Raw genomic sequence first — 21,504 nt, forward strand, 5'->3', positions numbered from 1 at the left:
AGCCGCGACGTCATTCCTCAGCTAAAGTCCTAGAATGAGCGCCTTTTAGGACCTGAGGAATGATGTCGCGGCTTCTGATTGGTCGCGTGGCGGTCACATGGGCGGCACGCGACCAATCAGAAGCCGGGACGTCATTCCACAGGCCCTAAAGGCGCGCATTTTGAAGAAAGAAGCCGTGCCGGACGCCGGATCCTCCCGCTGATGTCCAGGGGCCGCCGGAGAGGTGAATATAACAATATTTTTTATTTTAATTCTTTATTTTACACTTTAATATGGATCCCAGGGCCTGAAGGAGAGTTTCCTCTCCTTCAGACCCTGGGATCCATGAGGATACATTCCGATACTTGATGTCCCATTGACTTGTATTGGTATCGGATATCGGTATCGGCGATATCCGATATTTTTCGGGTATCGGCCGATACTATCCGATACCGATACTTTCAAATATCGGACGGTATCGCTCAACACTAGTGATGAGCGAATATACTCATTACTCGAGATTTCTCGATCATGCTGGGGGGTCCTCCGAATATTTTTAAGTGCTCAGAGATTGTTTTTCTTGCCGCAGCTGAATGATTTACATCTGGTAGCCAGCATGAGTACATGTGGGGATTCCCTAGCAACCAGGCAACCCCCAAATGTACTTTTGCTGGCTAACAGATTTAAATCATTCAGCTGCGGCAAGAAAAACGAAATCTCCGAGCATTAAAAAATACTCAGAGGACCCCCGAGCATGCTCGAGAAATCTCGAGTAACGAGTATATTCGCTCATCACTAGTAAACACCAAAAAAAAGCAACATTTTTGTTGAACCTCATATGGCGCAAAAAATTTTCCAACTTTTCTCATATAAAAGCTTTGATTTGGGATTGATCAATAGAACCATATTCAATAGAACAGAACAAGCTATTTAGGTACTTTTTGAGCCCTTACACTTTTAGTAGATATATTAGACTGAACAAAATGCAAGATATACATGATTCTTCTGGTTTTGTGCTTATTATATGCCATGAATTATTTAAAACTAAGAAACTAGAAGATTTCCCCACAGGTTAGATTATTTAATTTACTGGTGACTTTACTATTTCTATTACTACAGTAGCACATTATTTCAAAAATTGTGACACTAAGTGTGGCCATGGGTAAAATAAAAAATAAAAAAAAATCTTAAACAGTTAATAATCAAGGTATGTTTTATATAGATTCTTAAACGAATTATCTCAAAATGATAATCACTTCTTAAAAGGATGGGCTGCCAGTTGAATCCAGCAATTCTGTTTTGCTTTGTGTAGTGCAGCTGGATTCACAAAAGATGAAGGGTAAAAAATAGAGCATTTCTCAAGTTAATACAGGGGAACCCTGAGCAGGTAACCCACAGCATAAAGTCTATATGCCCTAATCAATTGGACAATAATTATATTTCATTCATGGCTTTAAAACACTGTGGCCCAAATCATCAAAACTATTCATCAAAATTCTGGCATAAATCAAATGTAGTAGTAATATTTTTTAATTGGGTGGAGCTGGGGAATAATGGGAAGGAGTGATGCCACTGCTTGTCTTATTCATTATTAGAGATGAGCGAACTTGTTCCGAAAATGTTCGCCAATCTCAAATTTGTCACGAATGTTGAACGTTTGGATTCGACTTCGGAACCCCACGCTTTTTTCCTAAAAATCGGCAAAAGTTGGCCAAAGATCAGTACATGACCGAGTTCACTAAGGGCTCTTTCAGATGTCACCCAGGCACTGCGTTCCCAGTTGGGACCCTGATCTGTGGTGATTAGCGCTGCACCGCAAAACTTTTTCTCACTGTGCTAGTGACCGCAGTTCAGAGGATCGATCGGGAAATCAGCTTCAGTACCTGCAGTAATCTCAATGACGCCACCGCTAGTCACTGAGGCTGCGCTCACAGCAACCCATTCCTCAGTTGTTCTCAGCCTGGGCGATCACAACTTGGCACCGTCCAGGTTGAAATCAGTTCATTCCCAGACATGGAATACGGCATGTGACAAAACAATGAACAGGTGAGGGATGTGGTTGTTTTTTTATTTTTGTTTTATTACAGGAGACCATAGCTTCAGTGGCATGGGTGATGACATGAGTAAGGTTTAATTTAAGTTCACTAAAGAAGTCTGTCTCAGTCTTTCAATTAAAGGACTGTATTCTGGCTGTGTGTTTATCTACAATACAACTATATGATTAGTAATGGAGAGGCATCTTGTAGATGCCTCTCTATTACTAACCTGTGGGCTTGATGCCATTGGACAATACAAAGGTGACTTTAACCCCACAAATATGAACCCCACTTGACACTGCCACAGGACAGATGAGGCAGCTGCAGGCTGCTATTTTTAGGCTGGGGGGCTATATCCATGACCCCTTATCAGCCTGAGAATACCTACGATCGCTCTGATTGGCAGTTTCACTTTCAACAGCCAATCAGAGAAATTTGTAATATTTCACCTATAAAAACTGGTGAAATAACACAATCCAGCCATGGCCCATGCTGCAATATCATCGGCCATGGCTGGAAACCCTGATTTGCCCCCCCCCCACCGCCACCGATCTCCTCCACAGTCCTCCGTACTGTGCTCCGCTCCCCTCCGTCGTCCTGTCTGCTCCCCTGCCCTCCTGCTCGCTCCTCCCATGCTCCGATCCCACCCCCCCATGCTCCGATCCCTCACCCATGCCCTGATCTCCCCCCTCATACTTACCGAGTCTCCCGGTGTCCATCCATCTTCTCCATGGGCGCCGCCATCTTCCAAAATGGCGGGCCCATGCACAGTGCGCCCGCCGAATCTGCCGGCCGGCAGATTCGCTCCAGGTATATTTTGATCACTGTGATAAAACCTATCACAGTGATCAAAATAAAAAAAATAGTAAATGACCCCCCCTTTATCACCCCCATAGGTAGGGACAATAATAAAATAAAGAAAATATATATTTTTTTCCACTAGGGTTAGGGTTAGAACTAGGGTTAGGGTTATGGCTAGGGTTAGGGTTAGGTTTAGGGTATGTGCACACGGTGCGGATTTGGCTGCGGATCCACAACGGATTGGCCGCGGCGAATTTGTAGCAGTTTTCCATCAGGTTTACAGTACCATGTAAACCTATGGAAAACCAAATCCGCGGTGTCCATGGTGCGGAAAACACCATGCGGAAACGCTGCGTTGTATTTTCCGCAGTATGTCAATTCTGTGTGGATTCCGCAGCGTTTTACACCTGTTCCTCAATAGGAATCTGCAGGTGAAATCCGCACAAAAAAACACTGGAAATCCACTGTAAATCCGCAGGTAAAACGTAGTGCCTTTTACCTGCGGATTTTTCAAAAATCGTGCAGAAAAATCTCACACAAATCCGCAACGTGGGCACATAGCCTTAGGGTTAGGGTTCGAATTAGAGTTAGGGTTGGATTTAGGGCTAGGGTTGGAAATAGGGTTAAGATTAGGCTTGTGGTTAAGGTTATGGATAGAGTTAGGGGTGTGTTGGGGTTAAAGTTGTGGTTAGGGTTGGGATTAGGGTTAGGGTTGGGATTAGGGTTAGGATTAGGGTTAGGATTGGGATTAGGGTTACGGGTGTGTTGGGGTTAGGGTTGTGGTTAGGGGTGTGTTGGGGTTAGGGTTGTGATTACGGTTATGACTACAGTTGGGATAAGGGTTAGGGGTGTGTTGGGGATAGTGTTGAAGTTAGAATTGAGGGGTTTCCACTGTTTAGGCACATCAGGGGTCTCCAAATGCAACATGGCGCCACCATTGATTCCGGCCGATCTTGTGTTCAAAAAGTCAAATGGTGCTCCCTCCCTTCCGAGCCCCGACGTGCGCCCAAACAGTGGTTTACCCCAATATATGGGGTACCAACATACTCAGGACAAACTGGACAACAAATATTGCGGTCCAATTTCTACTATTACCATTGTGAAAATAAAAAATTGCTTGCTAAAACAACATTTTTGAGGAAAGAAAAATGATTTTTATTTTCACGGCTCTGCGTTGTAAACTTTTGTGAAGCACTTGGGGGTTCAAAGTGCTCACCACATATCTAGATAAGTTCCTTGGGGGTCTAGTTCCCAGAATGTGGTCACTTGTGGGGGGTTTCTACTGTTTAGGCACATCAGGGGCTCTGCAAACACAACGTGATGCCCGCAGACCATTCCATCAAAGTCTGCATTTCAAAACGTCACTACTTCCCTTCCGAGCCCCGATGTGTGTCCAATCAGTGGTTTACCCCCACATATGGGGTATCAGCATACTCATGACAAACTGGGCAACACACTCTGGGGTCCAATTTCTCCTGTTACCTTTGTGAAAATAAAAAATTGCTTGCTAAAACATCATTTTTGAGATAAGAAAAATATTTTTTTATTTTCACGGCTCTGCTTTGTAAACTTCTGTGAAGCACTTGGGGGTTCAAAGTGCTCACCACATATCTAGATAAGTTCCTTGGGGGGTCTAGTTTCCAAAATGGGGTCACTTGTGGGGGGTTTCTACTGTTTAGGCACATCAGGGGCTCTGCAAACACAATGTGATGAACGCAGACCATTCCATCAAAGTCTGCATTTCAAAAGTCACTACTTCCCTTCCGAGCCGCGACGTGTGCCCAAACAATGGTTTACCCCCACATATGGGGTATCTGTGTACTCGGGACAAACTGGGCAACAACTATTGGTGTCTAATTTCTTTTGTTACTCTTGTGAAAATAAAAAAATTGCTTGCTAAAATATCATTTTTGTGGAAAGAAAAATGATTTTTTATTTTCACGGCTCTGCATTGTAAACTTCTGAAGCACTTGGGGGATCAAAGTGCTCACCACATACCTAGGTAAGTTTCTTGGGGGGTCTAGTTTCCAAAATGGGGTCACTTGTGGGGGTTTTCTACTGTTTAGGCACATCAGGGGCTCTGCAAACGCAACGTGACGCCCGCAGACCATTCCATCAAAATCGACATTTCAAAAGTCACTACTTCCCTTCTGAGCCCCGACGTGTGCCCAAACAGTTGTTCAGTGGTTCCCCCCACATATGGGGCATCACCGTACTCAGGACAAACTGGACAACAACTTTTGGGGTCCAATTTCTCCTGTTACTCTTGTGAAAATAAAAAATTGCAGGCTAAAAAATAATTTTTAAGGAAAGAAAAATAATTTTTTATTTTCACGGCACTGCATTATAAACTTCTGTAAAGCACTTGGGGGTTTAAAGTGGTCACTGCACATCTAGATTAGTTCGATGGGAGGTCTAGTTTCCAAAATGGGGTCAAATGTGGGGGAGCTCCAATGTTTAGGCACACAGGGGCTCTCCAAACACGACATGGTGTCCGCTAATGATTGGAGCTAATATTTCATTCAAAAAGTCAAATGGCGCTACTTCCCTTCCGAGCTCTGCCGCATGCCCAAACTGTAGTTTACCCCCATATGTGAGGTATCAGTGTACTCAGGAGAAATTGCTCAATACATTTTAGGATTCATTTTATCCTGTTGCCCATGGGGAAATGAACAAATTGAGGATATATGAAATTTTTTGTGAAAAAAAAGTACTTTTTCATTTTTTTGGATCAATTTGTGAAGCATCTGGGGGTTCAAAGTGCTCACTTTGCATCTAGATAAGTTCCTTGGGGGGTCTAGTTTCGAAAATGGGGTCACATGTGGGGGAGCTCCAATGTTTAGGCACACAGGGGCTCTCCAAACGCGACATGGTGTCCGCTAACGATTGGAGCTAATTTTTCATTCAAAAGTCAAATGGCGCTGCATCCCTTCCGAGCCTTGCCATATGCACACACAGTGGTTTGTGACCACATATGAAGTATCGGTGTATTCAGGAGAAATTGCCCAACACATTTTAGGATCCATTCTATCCTGTTGCCCATGTCAAAATGAAAAAATTGAGGCTAAAAGAAATTTTTGTGAAAAAAGTGCTTATTCATTATTATGGATCAATTTGTGAAGCACCTGGGGGTTCAAAGTGCTCACTATGCATCTAGATAAGCTCCTTGGGGGGTCTAGTTTCCAAAATTGGGTTACTTTTGGGGGAACTTTAATGTTTAGGCACACAGGGGCTCTCCAAACGCAACATGGTGTCAGCTAAAGATTGGAGCTAATTTTTCATTGAAAAAGTCAAATGGCGCTCCTTCCCTTCAGAGCCCTGTCGTGCGCCCAGACAGTGGTTCCCCCCACATATGAGGTATCGGCGTACTCAGGACAAATTGTGCAATAAAGTTTGGGATCCAGTTTCTCTTTTTACCCTTGGGAAAATAAAAAAATTGTTGCTAAAACATCATTTTTGTGACTAAAAAGTTAAATGTTCATTTTTTCTTTCCATGTTGCTTCTGCTGCTGTGAAGTACCTGAAGGGTTAATAAACTTCTTGAATGTGGTTTTGAGTACCTTGAGGGGTGCAATTTTTAGAATGGTGTCACTTTTGGGTATTTTCAGCCATACAGACCCTTGAAACTGACTTCAAATGTGAGGTGGTCCCTAAAAAAAATGGCTTTGTAAATTTCGTTGTAAAAATGAGAAATCGCTGGTCAAATTTTAACCCTTATAACTTCCTAGCAAAAAAAAAAAATTGTTTCCAAAATTGTGCTGATTTAAAGTAGACATGTGGGAAATGTTATTTAATAACTATTTTGTGTCACATAACTCTCTGGTTTAACAGAATAAAAATTCAAAATTTGAAAATTGCAACATTTTCAAAATTTTAGCCAAATTTCCATTTTTTTCACCAATAAACACAAAAATTATTGACCTAAATTTACCACTATCATGAAGCCCAATATGTCATGAAAAAACAGTCTCAGAACCGTTAGGATCCGTTAAAGCGTTCCCGAGTTATTACCTCATAAAGGGACACTGGTCAGAATTGCAAAAAACGGCCATGTCATTAATGTCAAATAAGGCTGGGTCATGAAGGGGTTAAGAGGACTCTTATGAATCTTAAGAGGACTCTTATGAATCAGGAGCTTCTGATTCCAATATTCCTCCCATTGTTCACACTGGCCTCAATGAATCGAGGCCTGAATGTTTGAATCCAGTTTAATTTCCAGTTTTTGAGGAACATTTCCTTGCATTTTATATCTAACTATATGAATTTTCCAAAGCGTTTGATACCGTGCCGCACGAGAGGTTGGTACACAAAACCAGGGATTCAAGCTTCAGGAGGCTAATTTGCATATTCCAGGTGCCTTCTGGGAGAAGCGAAGTCTCCCTAAGCTAGAAGATCGTTGGGTACAGCCGGGACCAGCTGCTTCGAAAGCATCACCAAACCAGGGATTCAAGCTTCAGGAGGCTAATTTGCATATTCCAGGTGCCTTCTGGGAGAAGCGAAGTCTCCCTAAGCTAGAAGATCGTTGGGTACAGCCGGGACCAGCTGCTTCGAAAGCATCACCAAACCAGGGATTCAAGCTTCAGGAGGCTAATTTGCATATTCCAGGTGCCTTCTGGGAGAAGCGAAGAGTCTCCCTAAGCTAGAAGATCGTTGGGTACAGCCGGGACCAGCTGCTTCGAAAGCATCACCAAACCAGGGATTCAAGCTTCAGGAGGCTAATTTGCATATTCCAGGTGCCTTCTGGGAGAAGCGAAGTCTCCCTAAGCTAGAAGATCGTTGGGTACAGCCGGGATCAGCTGCTTCGAAAGCATCACCAAACCAGGGATTCAAGCTTCAGGAGGCTAATTTGCATATTCCAGGTGCCTTCTGGGAGAAGCGAAGTCTCCCTAAGCTAGAAGATCGTTGGGTACAGCCGGGACCAGCTGCTTCGAAAGCATCACTAAACCAGGGATTCAAGCTTCAGGAGGCTAATTTGCATATTCCAGGTGCCTTCTGGGAGAAGCGAAGTCTCCCTAAGCTAGAAGATCGTTGGGTACAGCCGGGAACAACTGCTTCGAAAGCATCACCAAACCAGGGATTCAAGCTTCAGGAGGCTAATTTGCATATTCCAGGTGCCTTCTGGGAGAAGCGAAGTCTCCCTAAGCTAGAAGATCGTTGGGTACAGCCGGGACCAGCTGCTTCGAAAGCATCACCAAATTTTTGCCTGTAGGACATTATTGCAAGAGAGCTTGGCTGAGTAGATTACACAAGAAGGAAAACACACAGCAAGTCAGCAGGATCTAGGAGCAACATGGCAGATGTGACAACCTACATGGTGAGCTGCAGCATGTGCTACATGTTCACAGATCGACCAGAAGAAGAATCCAATTTCACCTGTCAGAAGTGTAGACTAGTGGCCCTTTTAGAAGAAAAGGTGCGGGGTCTGGAAGAAAGAATAGCAACTTTGAAACTCATCAAAGAGAATGAAGACTTTCTAGACAGAACAGAAGCATCTCTACTGGTCACAGAAGGTGCAAAAAGTGTCAGAGAACCTCCAAAAGCAGATGAGTGGAAGCATGTGACCAAAAGAAGCAAGAAGACCATGGAGAAATCACCAACCACACAACTGAAGAACCGATATCAAATCTTTGTAGAGGATGAAGATGGCACACCTAAGAATGAAGCAATACCAGCAAGCAAAAAAGAAAAGGGCACACAGCAACAAGTGACAGCAAAAAGTACAGCCAAGAAGCAACGAAGAGTGGTGGTGGTGGGAGACTCACTACTGAGAGGCACCGAAGCAGCCATCTGCAGACCGGACATAACTGCAAGAGAAGTATGCTGCCTTCCAGGTGCGATGATCAAGGATGTGACCGATAGGATACCAAAGCTCTTCAGCTCCAAAGACGTCCACCCATTTCTTCTGATACATGTTGGCACCAATGACACGGCAAGGAAGGACCTACCGACAATCTGCAAGGACTTTGAAGAGTTGGGGAAGAAAGTAAAGGAACTGGATGCACAGGTAGTTTTTTCTTCTATCCTTCCAGTAGACGGGCATGGCACCAGGAGATGGAACAGGATCCTTGATGCAAACAACTGGCTAAGACGATGGTGCAGACAACAAGGATTTGGATTCCTGGACCACGGTGTGAATTACTGGTATGATGGACTCCTCGCCAGAGACGGACTACACCTCAACAAACCTGGGAAACACACATTCGCCAGAAGACTCGCTACACTCATCAGGAGGGCGTTAAACTAGAAGAAGAGGGGACGGGAAGAAAAACATTAGACTCGAACAAAGACGACCCAGGAAAACATACTCAGAAGGGAGGTAAGAACATTTCTAAAACAATCCACAGCGAGGAGATTGGAACAAAACAAAATCCTCTAAACTGCATGATCGCAAACGCCAGAAGCCTGACAAACAAGATGGAAGAACTAGAAGCAGAAATATCTACAGGTAACTTTGACATAGTGGGAATAACCGAGACATGGTTAGATGAAAGCTATGACTGGGCAGTTAACTTACAGGGTTACAGTCTGTTTAGAAAGGATCGTAAAAATCGGAGAGGAGGAGGGGTTTGTCTCTATGTAAAGTCTTGTCTAAAGTCCACTTTAAGGGAGGATATTAGCGAAGGGAATGAGGATGTCGAGTCCATATGGGTTGAAATTCATGGAGGGAAAAATGGTAACAAAATTCTCATTGGGGTCTGTTACAAACCCCCAAATATAACAGAAAGCATGGAAAGTCTACTTCTAAAGCAGATAGATGAAGCTGCAACCCATAATGAGGTCCTGGTTATGGGGGACTTTAACTACCCGGATATTAACTGGGAAACAGAAACCTGTGAAACCCATAAAGGCAACAGGTTTCTGCTAATAACCAAGAAAAATTATCTTTCACAATTGGTGCAGAATCCAACCAGAGGAGCAGCACTTTTAGACCTAATACTATCTAATAGACCTGACAGAATAACAAATCTGCAGGTGGTCGGGCATCTAGGAAATAGCGACCACAATATTGTGCAGTTTCACCTGTCTTTCACTAGGGGGACTTGTCAGGGAGTCACAAAAACATTGAACTTTAGGAAGGCAAAGTTTGAACAGCTTAGAGATGCCCTTAATCTGGTAGACTGGGACAATATCCTCAGAAATGAGAATACAGATAATAAATGGGAAATGTTTAAGAACATCCTAAATAGGCAGTGTAAGCGGTTTATACCTTGTGGGAATAAAAGGACTAGAAATAGGAAAAACCCAATGTGGCTAAACAAAGAAGTAAGACAGGCAATTAACAGTAAAAAGAAAGCATTTGCACTACTAAAGCAGGATGGCACCATTGAAGCTCTAAAAAACTATAGGGAGAAAAATACTTTATCTAAAAAACTAATTAAAGCTGCCAAAAAGGAAACAGAGAAGCACATTGCTAAGGAGAGTAAAACTAATCCCAAACTGTTCTTCAACTATATCAATAGTAAAAGAATAAAAACTGAAAATGTAGGCCCCTTAAAAAATAGTGAGGAAAGAATGGTTGTAGATGACGAGGAAAAAGCTAACATATTAAACACCTTCTTCTCCACGGTATTCACGGTGGAAAATGAAATGCTAGGTGAAATCCCAAGAAACAATGAAAACCCTATATTAAGGGTCACCAATCTAACCCAAGAAGAGGTGCGAAACCGGCTAAATAAGATTAAAATAGATAAATCTCCGGGTCCGGATGGCATACACCCACGAGTACTAAGAGAACTAAGTAATGTAATAGATAAACCATTATTTCTTATTTTTAGTGACTCTATAGCGACAGGGTCTGTTCCGCAGGACTGGCGCATAGCAAATGTGGTGCCAATATTCAAAAAGGGCTCTAAAAGTGAACCTGGAAATTATAGGCCAGTAAGTCTAACCTCTATTGTTGGTAAAATATTTGAAGGGTTTCTGAGGGATGTTATTCTGGATTATCTCAATGAGAATAACTGTTTAACTCCATATCAGCATGGGTTTATGAGAAATCGCTCCTGTCAAACCAATCTAATCAGTTTTTATGAAGAGGTAAGCTATAGACTGGACCACGGTGAGTCATTGGACGTGGTATATCTCGATTTTTCCAAAGCGTTTGATACCGTGCCGCACAAGAGGTTGGTACACAAAATGAGAATGCTTGGTCTGGGGGAAAATGTGTGTAAATGGGTTAGTAACTGGCTTAGTGATAGAAAGCAGAGGGTGGTTATAAATGGTATAGTCTCTAACTGGGTCGCTGTGACCAGTGGGGTACCGCAGGGGTCAGTATTGGGACCTGTTCTCTTCAACATATTCATTAATGATCTGGTAGAAGGTTTACACAGTAAAATATCGATATTTGCAGATGATACAAAACTATGTAAAGCAGTTAATACAAGAGAAGATAGTATTCTGCTACAGATGGATCTGGATAAGTTGGAAACTTGGGCTGAAAGGTGGCAGATGAGGTTTAACAATGATAAATGTAAGGTTATACACATGGGAAGAGGGAATCAATATCACCATTACACACTGAACGGGAAACCACTGGGTAAATCTGACAGGGAGAAGGACTTGGGGATCCTAGTTAATGATAAACTTACCTGGAGCAGCCAGTGCCAGGCAGCAGCTGCCAAGGCAAACAGGATCATGGGGTGCATTAAAAGAGGTCTGGATACACATGATGAGAGCATTATACTGCCTCTGTACAAATCCCTAGTTAGACCGCACATGGAGTACTGTGTCCAGTTTTGGGCACCGGTGCTCAGGAAGGATATAATGGAACTAGAGAGAGTACAAAGGAGGGCAACAAAATTAATAAAGGGGATGGGAGAACTACAATACCCAGATAGATTAGCGAAATTAGGATTATTTAGTCTAGAAAAAAGACGACTGAGGGGCGATCTAATAACCATGTATAAGTATATAAGGGGACAATACAAATATCTCGCTGAGGATCTGTTTATACCAAGGAAGGTGACGGGCACAAGGGGGCATTCTTTGCGTCTGGAGGAGAGAAGGTTTTTCCACCAACATAGAAGAGGATTCTTTACTGTTAGGGCAGTGAGAATCTGGAATTGCTTGCCTGAGGAGGTGGTGATGGCGAACTCAGTCGAGGGGTTCAAGAGAGGCCTGGATGTCTTCCTGCAGCAGAACAATATTGTATCATACAATTATTAGGTTCTGTAGAAGGATGTAGATCTGGGTATTTATTATGATGGAATATAGGCTGAACTGGATGGACAAATGTCTTTTTTCGGCCTTACTAACTATGTTGTATTGTATTGTATCATGAGAATGCTTGGTCTGGGGGAAAATGTGTGTAAATGGGTTAGTAACTGGCTTAGTAATAGAAAGCAGAGGGTGGTTATAAATGGTATAGTCTCTAACTGGGTCGCTGTGACCAGTGGGGTACCACAGGGGTCGGTATTGGGACCTGTTCTCTTCAACATATTCATTAATGATCTGATAGAAGGTTTACACAGTAAAATATCGATATTTGCAGATGATACAAAACTATGTAAAGCAGTTAATACAAGAGAAGATAGTATTCTGCTACAGATGGATCTGGATAAGTTGGAAACTTGGGCTGAAAGGTGGCAGATGAGGTTTAACAATGATAAATGTAAGGTTATACACATGGGAAGAAGGAATCAATATCACCATTACACACTGAACGGGAAACTACTGGGTAAATCTGACAGGGAGAAGGACTTGGGATCCTAGTTAATGATAAACTTACCTGGAGCAGCCAGTGCCAGGCAGCAGCTGCCAAGGGGCAAACAGGATCATGGGGTGCATTAAAAGAGGTCTGGATACACATGATGAGAGCATTATACTGCCTCTGTACAAATCCCTAGTTAGACCGCACATGGAGTACTGTGTCCAGTTTTGGGCACCGGTGCTCAGAAAGGATATAATGGAACTAGAGAGAGTACAAAGGAGGGCAACAAAATTAATAAAGGGGATGGGAGAACTACAATACCCAGATAGATTAGCGAAATTAGGATTATTTAGTCTAGAAAAAAGACGACTGAGGGGCGATCTAATAACCATGTATAAGTATATAAGGGGACAATACAAATATCTCGCTGAGGATCTGTTTATACCAAGGAAGGTGACGGGCACAAGGGGGCATTCTTTGCGTCTGGAGGAGAGAAGGTTTTTCCACCAACATAGAAGAGGATTCTTTACTGTTAGGGCAGTGAGAATCTGGATTTGCTTGCCTAAGGAGGTGGTGATGGTGAACTCAGTCGAGGCATTCAAGAGAGGCCTGGATGTCTTCCTGGAGCAGAACAATATTGTATCATACAATTATTAGGTTCTGTAGAAGGACGTAGATCTGGGGATTTATTATGATGGAATATAGGCTGAACTGGATGGACAAATGTCTTTTTTCGGCCTTGCTAACTATGTTACTATGAATTATACTCACAATACCGCTCATATTTTATGAAACTTCTTTGATGGAACTGTGCTTACAACAACTATATTGAAAGAAAAAAAAGAAAACAAACACCCTCACAATTATATTGTATGGTATGTAGGGGTCGGAGAGGTGAGACACTGCTCACCTAATGGAGTTGTGATTGCTGCTAGTGAGGAGCGAATATACTCGTTACTCGAGATTTCCAGTAAATCATTCAGCTGCGGCGCTGAAAACTAAATCTCTGAGCACTAAAAAATACTCGGAGGTCACCCGAGCATGCTCGGGAAATCTCGAGTAACGAGTATATTCGCTCATCACTAATTGTTACAAATCCAATAAAAGCCTATGTTAGTGTCAGCCTCTGCAGTCCGCAAGCAGATAGAAAATTCCCTTCTTCTGCACACAATAGATTATGAAATAGAGGATGGGCATTTGAAGCTCACCGGGCTGCTGCAGAAGATGAAAGGCTCCACATTCCAACACTGATACAAGTAGTTTTACCTCTCATCTTCTACAGTAGTGTGGTGATCCTCAAACGCAAATCCTTCATTCCATAATTTACAATAACTACCGTATTTTTCAAACTATAAGATGCACTTTTTCCCTCCAAAAATTTGGAGAAAATGGGGGTGCGTCTTATAGTCTGGATGTACTTACTGTGGCTGTGGATGGGGAAGTGAGGGAGCGGCGGACAAGCGGGTTACAGGAGGCAGGAGGCAGCTGCTGCAGCCAACACCTGTGCCAACTATTAAAGAGAAATGAATATTCATTGCTCTCCATGCCCATAATCCCTCCGACCCCTATCCAATGGAGCCAGAACTGAGAGGAGTGAGGGACTATAGGCATGGGGAGCAGTGAATATTCATTCACTTTAATAGCGGGCACACTGTTAGCCACTGCCACCGGCTTCCTGCAGCAGCTTTGCAGTCATGTGTGCCCGCTATTAAAGAGAATGAATCATCACTGCTCACCATGTCCATGTGAGTGGAGAACAGTGACTATCAATTCTCATTCGCAGTAGGCACATGTGATCGCCCAGTTGCTGCAGTCCTGGGCATGGGCAGCAGTGAGTGTTCCGGCAGTTGTCCGCGGCTTGTAAGCAGCACAAGACATCACAGTCATACACTGCTTACAAGCATAAATCAGCGGTTGCGCATGGAAGATAAGTAAAATGGTTTATTTTTTTAAAGTTTTTCTGATGGGTGTCATCAGAATAGGGATGGTGGTCATGCATATCATGATAGGGATGAGGGGGGCATGCATACTAGGATGGGCATGAGGGGGCCATGTACACCAGGATAGGGATGAGGGGACTAGGTATATCAGAATAGGGATGAGGGGACCATGTATACAAGGATGTGGATTAGGAGACCATGTATACCAAAATGAGAATGAGGGGACAATGTATACCAGGATGGTGGCCAGTATATCAGAAAAGGGAAGAGGGAACCATGTATGTCAGGAAAGGGATGAGGGGGTCATGCATACCAAGATGGGTATTATTATTATTATTTATTATTATAGCGCCATTTATTCCAAGGCGCTTTACATGTGAGGAGGGGTATACATAATAAAAACAAATACAGTAATCTTAAACAATACAAGTCATGGCTGGTACAGGAGGAGAGAGGACAATGCCCATGAGGGCTCACAATCTACAATGGATAGGTAAGGATACAATAGGCGAGGGCAGAGCTGGTCTTGCAGTGGTTTTGGTGGATCAGTGGTTACTGCAGATTGTAGGCTTGTCGGAAGATGTAGGTCTTCAGATTCATTATGGAGGTTTCCACGGTAGGCGAGAGTTTGATGTGTTGTGGTAGAGAGTTCCAGAGTAGGGGGGATGCGCGGGAGAATTCTTGTATGCAATTGTGGGAAGAGGAGATAACAGTCGAGTAGAGAAGGAGATCTTGTGAGGATCAGAGGTTGCGTGCAGGTAAGTGCTGGGAGACAAGGTCACAGATGTATGGAGGATACATGTGGTGGATGGCTTTGCATGCCATTGTCAAGGTTTTGAACTGAAGTCTTTGAGTAAAGGGGAGCCAGTGCAGGGATTGTTAGAGGGGAGAGGCCAGGGAATAGTGGGGGAACAGGTGGATTAGTCAGGCAGCAGAGTTTTGAATAGATTGGAGGGGTGCGAGAGTGTTAGAGGGGAGGCCACAGAGCGGGAGTTTGCAGTAGTTATGGCTGGAGATGATGAGGGCATGGATTAGGGTTTTGGCAGATTTTTGGTTGAATAATGTACGGATCCGGGAAATATTTTTGAGTTGAAGTTGGCAGGAAGTGAAAAGGGCTTGGATATGTGGTTTGAAGGAGAGATCATTGTCAAGAATTACCTCAAGTCAGTGAGTTTGTGGGATTGGGGAGAGTGAGCAGCCATTTACTTTAATGGATAGGTCCATTGGGGGGGTCAAGTGAGATGGGGAAAGATGAATTCTGTTTTGTTGAGTATGAGGGGACCATGCATACCAGGATAGGGATGAGGGGATCATGTACACCATGATAGAGATGAGAGGGCAGCGTATATTGAGGGCACCATGTGTATCAGAATAGAGATGAGGGTACTATGCATACAATAATGGGGATGAGGGAACCATGTATACCAGGATGAGGATGAGGGGACCAAGTATACCAAAATAGGGATTTATACCAGGATGGGGGCCTTGTATTCCAGGATAGGGATGAAGGGACCATTTATGCCAGGAAAGGTATGAGAGGGGTCATGCATACCAAGATGGGTATGAGGGGACCATGCATACCAGGATGGGGATGAGGGAGCCATGTATTCCAGGATAAGGATGAGAGGACCATGCATACCAGGAAATGGATGTGGGGCCATGCATACCAGGATAGGAATGAGGGAACCATGCATACCAGGATAGGGATGAGGGGGCGACGCATACCTGGATAGGGATGAGGGGACAATGTATACTAGGATGGGGGCCATGCAAACTAGGATAGAGATGATGGTGCCATGCATACCAGGGTAGGGATGAGGGGACCGTGTATACCAGGATAGGGATGAAGGGACAATGTTTACCAGGATGGGGGCCATGTATGCCAGAATAGGGATGAGGGGACCATGTATACCAGGATGTGGATGAGGGGGCCATATATACCAGAATGGGGATGAGGGGCCATGCATACCTGGATTGAGGATATATATATTCCTGGATGGGGGATATTAGTAAAGAATTGGTGGACATGACACTGTAGCCGTGTCAGCAGCAGATCCCCAAATAACAGTGTATCATGAACACATTTTTTTCTTCAATTTTTTTTCTACTTTCCTCCACTAATCCTAAATGCAACTTATGGAAGGATGTGTCTCATAGTCCAAAAATTATGGTATATAACTAAACACATCCAACAAGATCTGACCAACATCCTAAATACTCTCAGCCATAAAGTTCTCTGGAGCTTGAATTGTGTAAAATAAACATGATCAACAGTGACACAAAGTAGTCCAGTATTATTATTTGGAAATGAGTTGTATCGAATGATAGCTTAAACACCACCATAATATGATTAATGATCTTCAAAAAATGAGTTCTCAGGAACATTCTGTGGTTTTCCGAAAAGCTTCAGTCAACTTTATCTGTCACTGATACAGATATCTACTGAGTGTTAATCAGCAAATGAAAATGATAGCAGAAATATAAATTTGTGTGCTGGATGTCATATTTTCCCCATGAATCTAAATGCTACTTGAATATCAAGACATATACCTTTAAATATGTCACCTCATGGACACTTCATTTCCAATTAAGGCAACTTGTTCCAAATTCCATATAATAAATCTTAATAGTGTCCTCACTTGGAAGATGCATTAGTCGAACATGTCATGACCCTGACTACGTTTGGATGATATATTAGTATAATCCATCAAGAGAAGCAGTTCCTGATCTAGTGCTCACAGGGTGGTACTGCCCTGAGAGAAATCAATGATGAACTACATTTAGATCAATCATCCAAAAAATGTTGAGAAATACTTGAGCATTTTAAAGCTCTAAATGTTTTTCATTCTTTAGCACCTTTATTTCTAAGGCTAGCAGAAATGGAAGGCCAAGTATATTTATAACGTTTCCATATGTTAACTATTGCTTCTTGCTCATAAAACCTGTCATATCAAATTAAGTATAGCGATCTCTTACATGCTTAACCGCAGCCAGCATGGTACAGTAAAAATATTGTAAGGGGGGGCGTGGCCTAGCAGGCGATGTGAACAGACGTGCAACAGAGCTCTCCCGCTTCATTATCTCTGTATTAACCCCTTAGAGGCGCCGCCGAGCGCAAATCATACTCTCAGGAGTGCACATAGTCTCGGGGAGCGAGGTGTGACCCGAAGGAACGGAATCTTATCTGAGGATGACACGCAGGAGACAGAAGGAGCTGACAGCTGCGGGAAGCTCACAGGCCCAAGATGGCGCTGAGACTGCAGAGGAGGCGGCGAGGGCAAGCGCTGCTTATCAGAGGAAGATGGATGTGATTGCTAAGTTGGAGCGATTTGCCAGGTCAGAGGAGGCTGTAAATCTACAGTCAGAGGCTGGAAGTGTGGAGTCTGGAGCAGCTGGTGCCCCCGGAGATCAGCAGGAAGGAGGGGCTCAGCTACAGTGCAGTGGGTCAGACCAGGGATCTCCTACAAGGGCCGCAGGAGCTGTTCTGCCTGCACAGTCTGACATGCCAGAAATGGAGGAGCCGACTCTGAAGGACATATTTTCAGTGGTGATGTACTGTAAGTCTGCCCTGGGGGCTCTAAACCTACGAGCGGATGAATTAAAGGGAGAGATGGTCGCTTTAAACTCTGCTATGCGTAAAGTTGAAAAGAGAGTGGAAGAGGTGGAAGAAAGGGTTGGGAGTGCAGAAGATCGGATTGGTGAATTGTTAAACAGGGAAAAAAAGTATATTCAACGTATTGCTGATCTGGAGTTTAAGACTGATGACCTTGAAAACCGATCCCGCAGGAACAACCTAAGGATTGTGGGGGTCCCAGAAAAGGCGGAAGGGAGCAACCCCACGGCTTATATTGAGGCATGGCTAAAAAACGCTGTGGGTGGAGATGGCCTTACTAAGATGTTTGCCGTTGAAAGAGCGCACCGTGTGCCCACCAGACCCCTCCCCCCCGGCTCGGCCCCAAGAGTTATCTTGGCTAAAATTCTGAACTATCAGGACCGAGACATTTTGTTGAGGAAAGCCAGGAATTGTGATGAGCTGACCATTGATGGTAATCGGGTCTCCCTTTATCCGGATTACTCTGCGGCGGTCCAAAAGCTTCGGATGAAGTTTGGAGAGGTCAAGAGGAGGTTGCGAGACTTAGATGTCCGTTATTCAATGATTTACCCAGCAAAATTAAGGGTGGTGGCTCTGGATCGGGTGCATTTTTTCCAAAATCCAGAGGAGGCGTCACAATGGCTGGATCTCAATACTAAGCATGTCAAAACGGGGCAGACCCGCTGAAACTGATTTAAGTGCTACTGAGGCAATTGTTAACCCTTCACTGTTATGTTTGGTTTGATAGTTAACTGGTACTTATACTGTGACTTTATGGTATATTGATATCATCAGGTTGTGTTCGGCGGCGCAACGAAATTTGCATTTTGGCTATGGTGGGCGGGGGAGCTGAAGGAACGCAGAGTTTTTATCGTTAGGCTGTGAAACAGCGTTCCCAGATCTCAAATTGAGAGGGAGAGTTTATTTTGATATTCTAAGAGTAGAGAGGAGTTGGGTGGGCTTAAAGAGAGGGGAGAGATAGAGAGTTATTTCAGTTGGGAATTGGGGATGGGGGGGGGGAGGAGGGAGGGGGTGGGAGTTGGGGTTGAGACCTTAGGGAGCTTGAACTCATTCATTGTTTCTATAAGCTATAATGGGTGGGGAGGTTAAAATCCTAAGTTGGAATGTTAGGGGCCTTGCAAATGCTACTAAAAGAACAGCTATTTTCCAATATGTACTGAAACAGAGGCCTTCAGTGATATGTCTGCAGGAAACTCACCTAGTGAAGGAAAAGGTTGCTATTCTACAGAAGAGATGGGTGAGAAAGGCGTATCACTCAACGTTCTCAAATTATGCCAGAGGTGTGTCAATTTTGATACACGTTAGTGTTCCGTTTGAAGAGATTGAGGTAACCACCGATAAAGACGGCCAATTTGTGTTTTTAGTATGCAAGATATTTAACAGGTTAATTTGTATTGTGTCAATTTATATTCCACCACCATATTCCAAGAAAAAGATACAGGAGATTCTGGAAATTACGGGTAGGTGGGATGGGGTGCCCCTCCTTATAGTGGGGGATGTGAACAATATATCTAATGATCACTGGGACAAGGGTAGACATGCAGAGTTGAGAAGTGAAGGGAACTCTACTCCTTTTGGAAATTATCTAAGAGAAATAGGATGGATAGATTTGTGGCGGGTGCGTAATCCTAGGACATATGCCTACTCATGTTATTCAGCAACATACGGATCTTTATCTCGCATTGATGTGGCTTTGGGAAATGGGGGGGTGAATAATCTAATACATGAGGTGGAGTATAGGCCTAGAGTAATATCGGACCATAGCCCAGTACTGGTCTCTGTACAAATGACTGGGAAGAGTGGCCTGACGGGGTTGGGATGGAAATTTCACCCCTCCTGGCTACAGTATTTGGATATGGAACAGGTGGGAACTGAACTCGGGGAGTTTTTCAGGATAAATGAAGGGAGTGCGGGGAATCTTGTAGTGTGGGACACCATGAAGGCATACCTGAGAGGAATTTTATTCCGGGACATCTCGAGACATAAAACTAAGTCTAAAATTCAAGACAATGCAGTGATGGAGGAACTGAGGGTGGCGGAAGAGACACTGGCCTCTCAGAATTCAAGAGAAGCACAACTTCGTATGAGGGCGGCTCAGGTAGCGGTCGATGAACTCCATATGCGTAGGGCAGATAGGTTGAGAGCCTTTCAAAAGGAAACATTTTATTCTGAGGGAGAGAAGGTAGGACATTTGCTCTCGGTGGTGGTTTCTGCGCAGCGGGATTCTTCACATGTATACTCCATAAGAACAGAGGAAGGTAAAACGGTTACTCAGGGGGGGGAAATTTTAGACGTTTTTCGGAGATTTTATAGTAAATTATATTCCTCTAGGGTGGATAAAAGTCCTGAGGAAATGAATAGATATCTGAAAGAGGTTGACTTACCCAGACTAGGTAGAGAGGAAAGGGAGTGGATGGATAGACCGCTTGGGGAGGAAGAATTGAAGGCGGCTTTGGCGAATATGGCGGGGGGCAAGGCTCCGGGGACGGACGGTATCCCAGTAGAGGTTTATAAAATTCTTAATGCAGAGTTAATGCCCAAATTGGAGCGAGTGTTCTCTGAGTCGTTGGAGAGGGGAGTGCTGCCCCCATCAATGAGAGAGGCCATCGTGGTGGTTATTCCTAAAGCTGATAAAGATCCTCAACAGCCGGAGTCGTATAGACCAATTTCACTTCTAACGGCTGACATAAAGATTTTGGCGAAGGCCCTGGCGAACAGGCTGACCCAAGTGATCGATAAATTGATTCACCCAGACCAGTCTGGCTTTATGCCCAATAAATCCACGGCAATTAACTTGAGAAGGCTATTTTTAAATATGCAAATTCCTGCAGACAATGCCGGAAAAAGAGTTGTGGTGTCTTTAGATGCCCACAAGGCCTTTGATTGTGTGGAGTGGAGTTACTTGTGGTCGGTACTGGATCGCCTGGGGTTTGGTCCAAAATTCATCTCCTGGGTTAAGTTGCTGTACTCGTTCCCAATGGCAAAAATTAGAGTTAATAATAATTTGTCAGAGAGTTTCCCGCTGTTTAGGGGTACCAGACAGGGGTGTCCGCTGTCCCCGTTGCTCTTCGCTCTGGCCGTGGAGCCGTTAGCGGCTAAAATAAGAGGTGCTCAGGAGGTTAGAGGTTACATCTATGGTAGGAGGGAAGACAAAATTGCATTATATGCTGACGATATTTTGTTGTTCCTGGAGGATTCTGAAAGGTCCCTGTGCAATGCGGTTGCTTTGATTGAGGAGTTTGGTCGGTTTTCGGGTCTCACAATAAACTGGGATAAGTCTTGTATGTTGTTGATTGAGGGGGACAGTATGGGCAGTGGAGAGAGGGCGATAACCACAAAATTAAAGATTGTTCAAAAATTCAAATATTTGGGTATTCAGATTGCTCTTCCTCTAACTACCTTTGAGGAACTGAATTTAAGTCCATTAATGCAGAAAATTCGTACCAAGATTGCGGCATGGAACAAATTACATTTATCGGTGGTTGGTAGG

Source organism: Ranitomeya imitator, chromosome 1, assembly GCF_032444005.1.
Source record: "Ranitomeya imitator isolate aRanImi1 chromosome 1, aRanImi1.pri, whole genome shotgun sequence".
Lineage (NCBI taxonomy): Eukaryota > Metazoa > Chordata > Amphibia > Anura > Dendrobatidae > Ranitomeya > Ranitomeya imitator.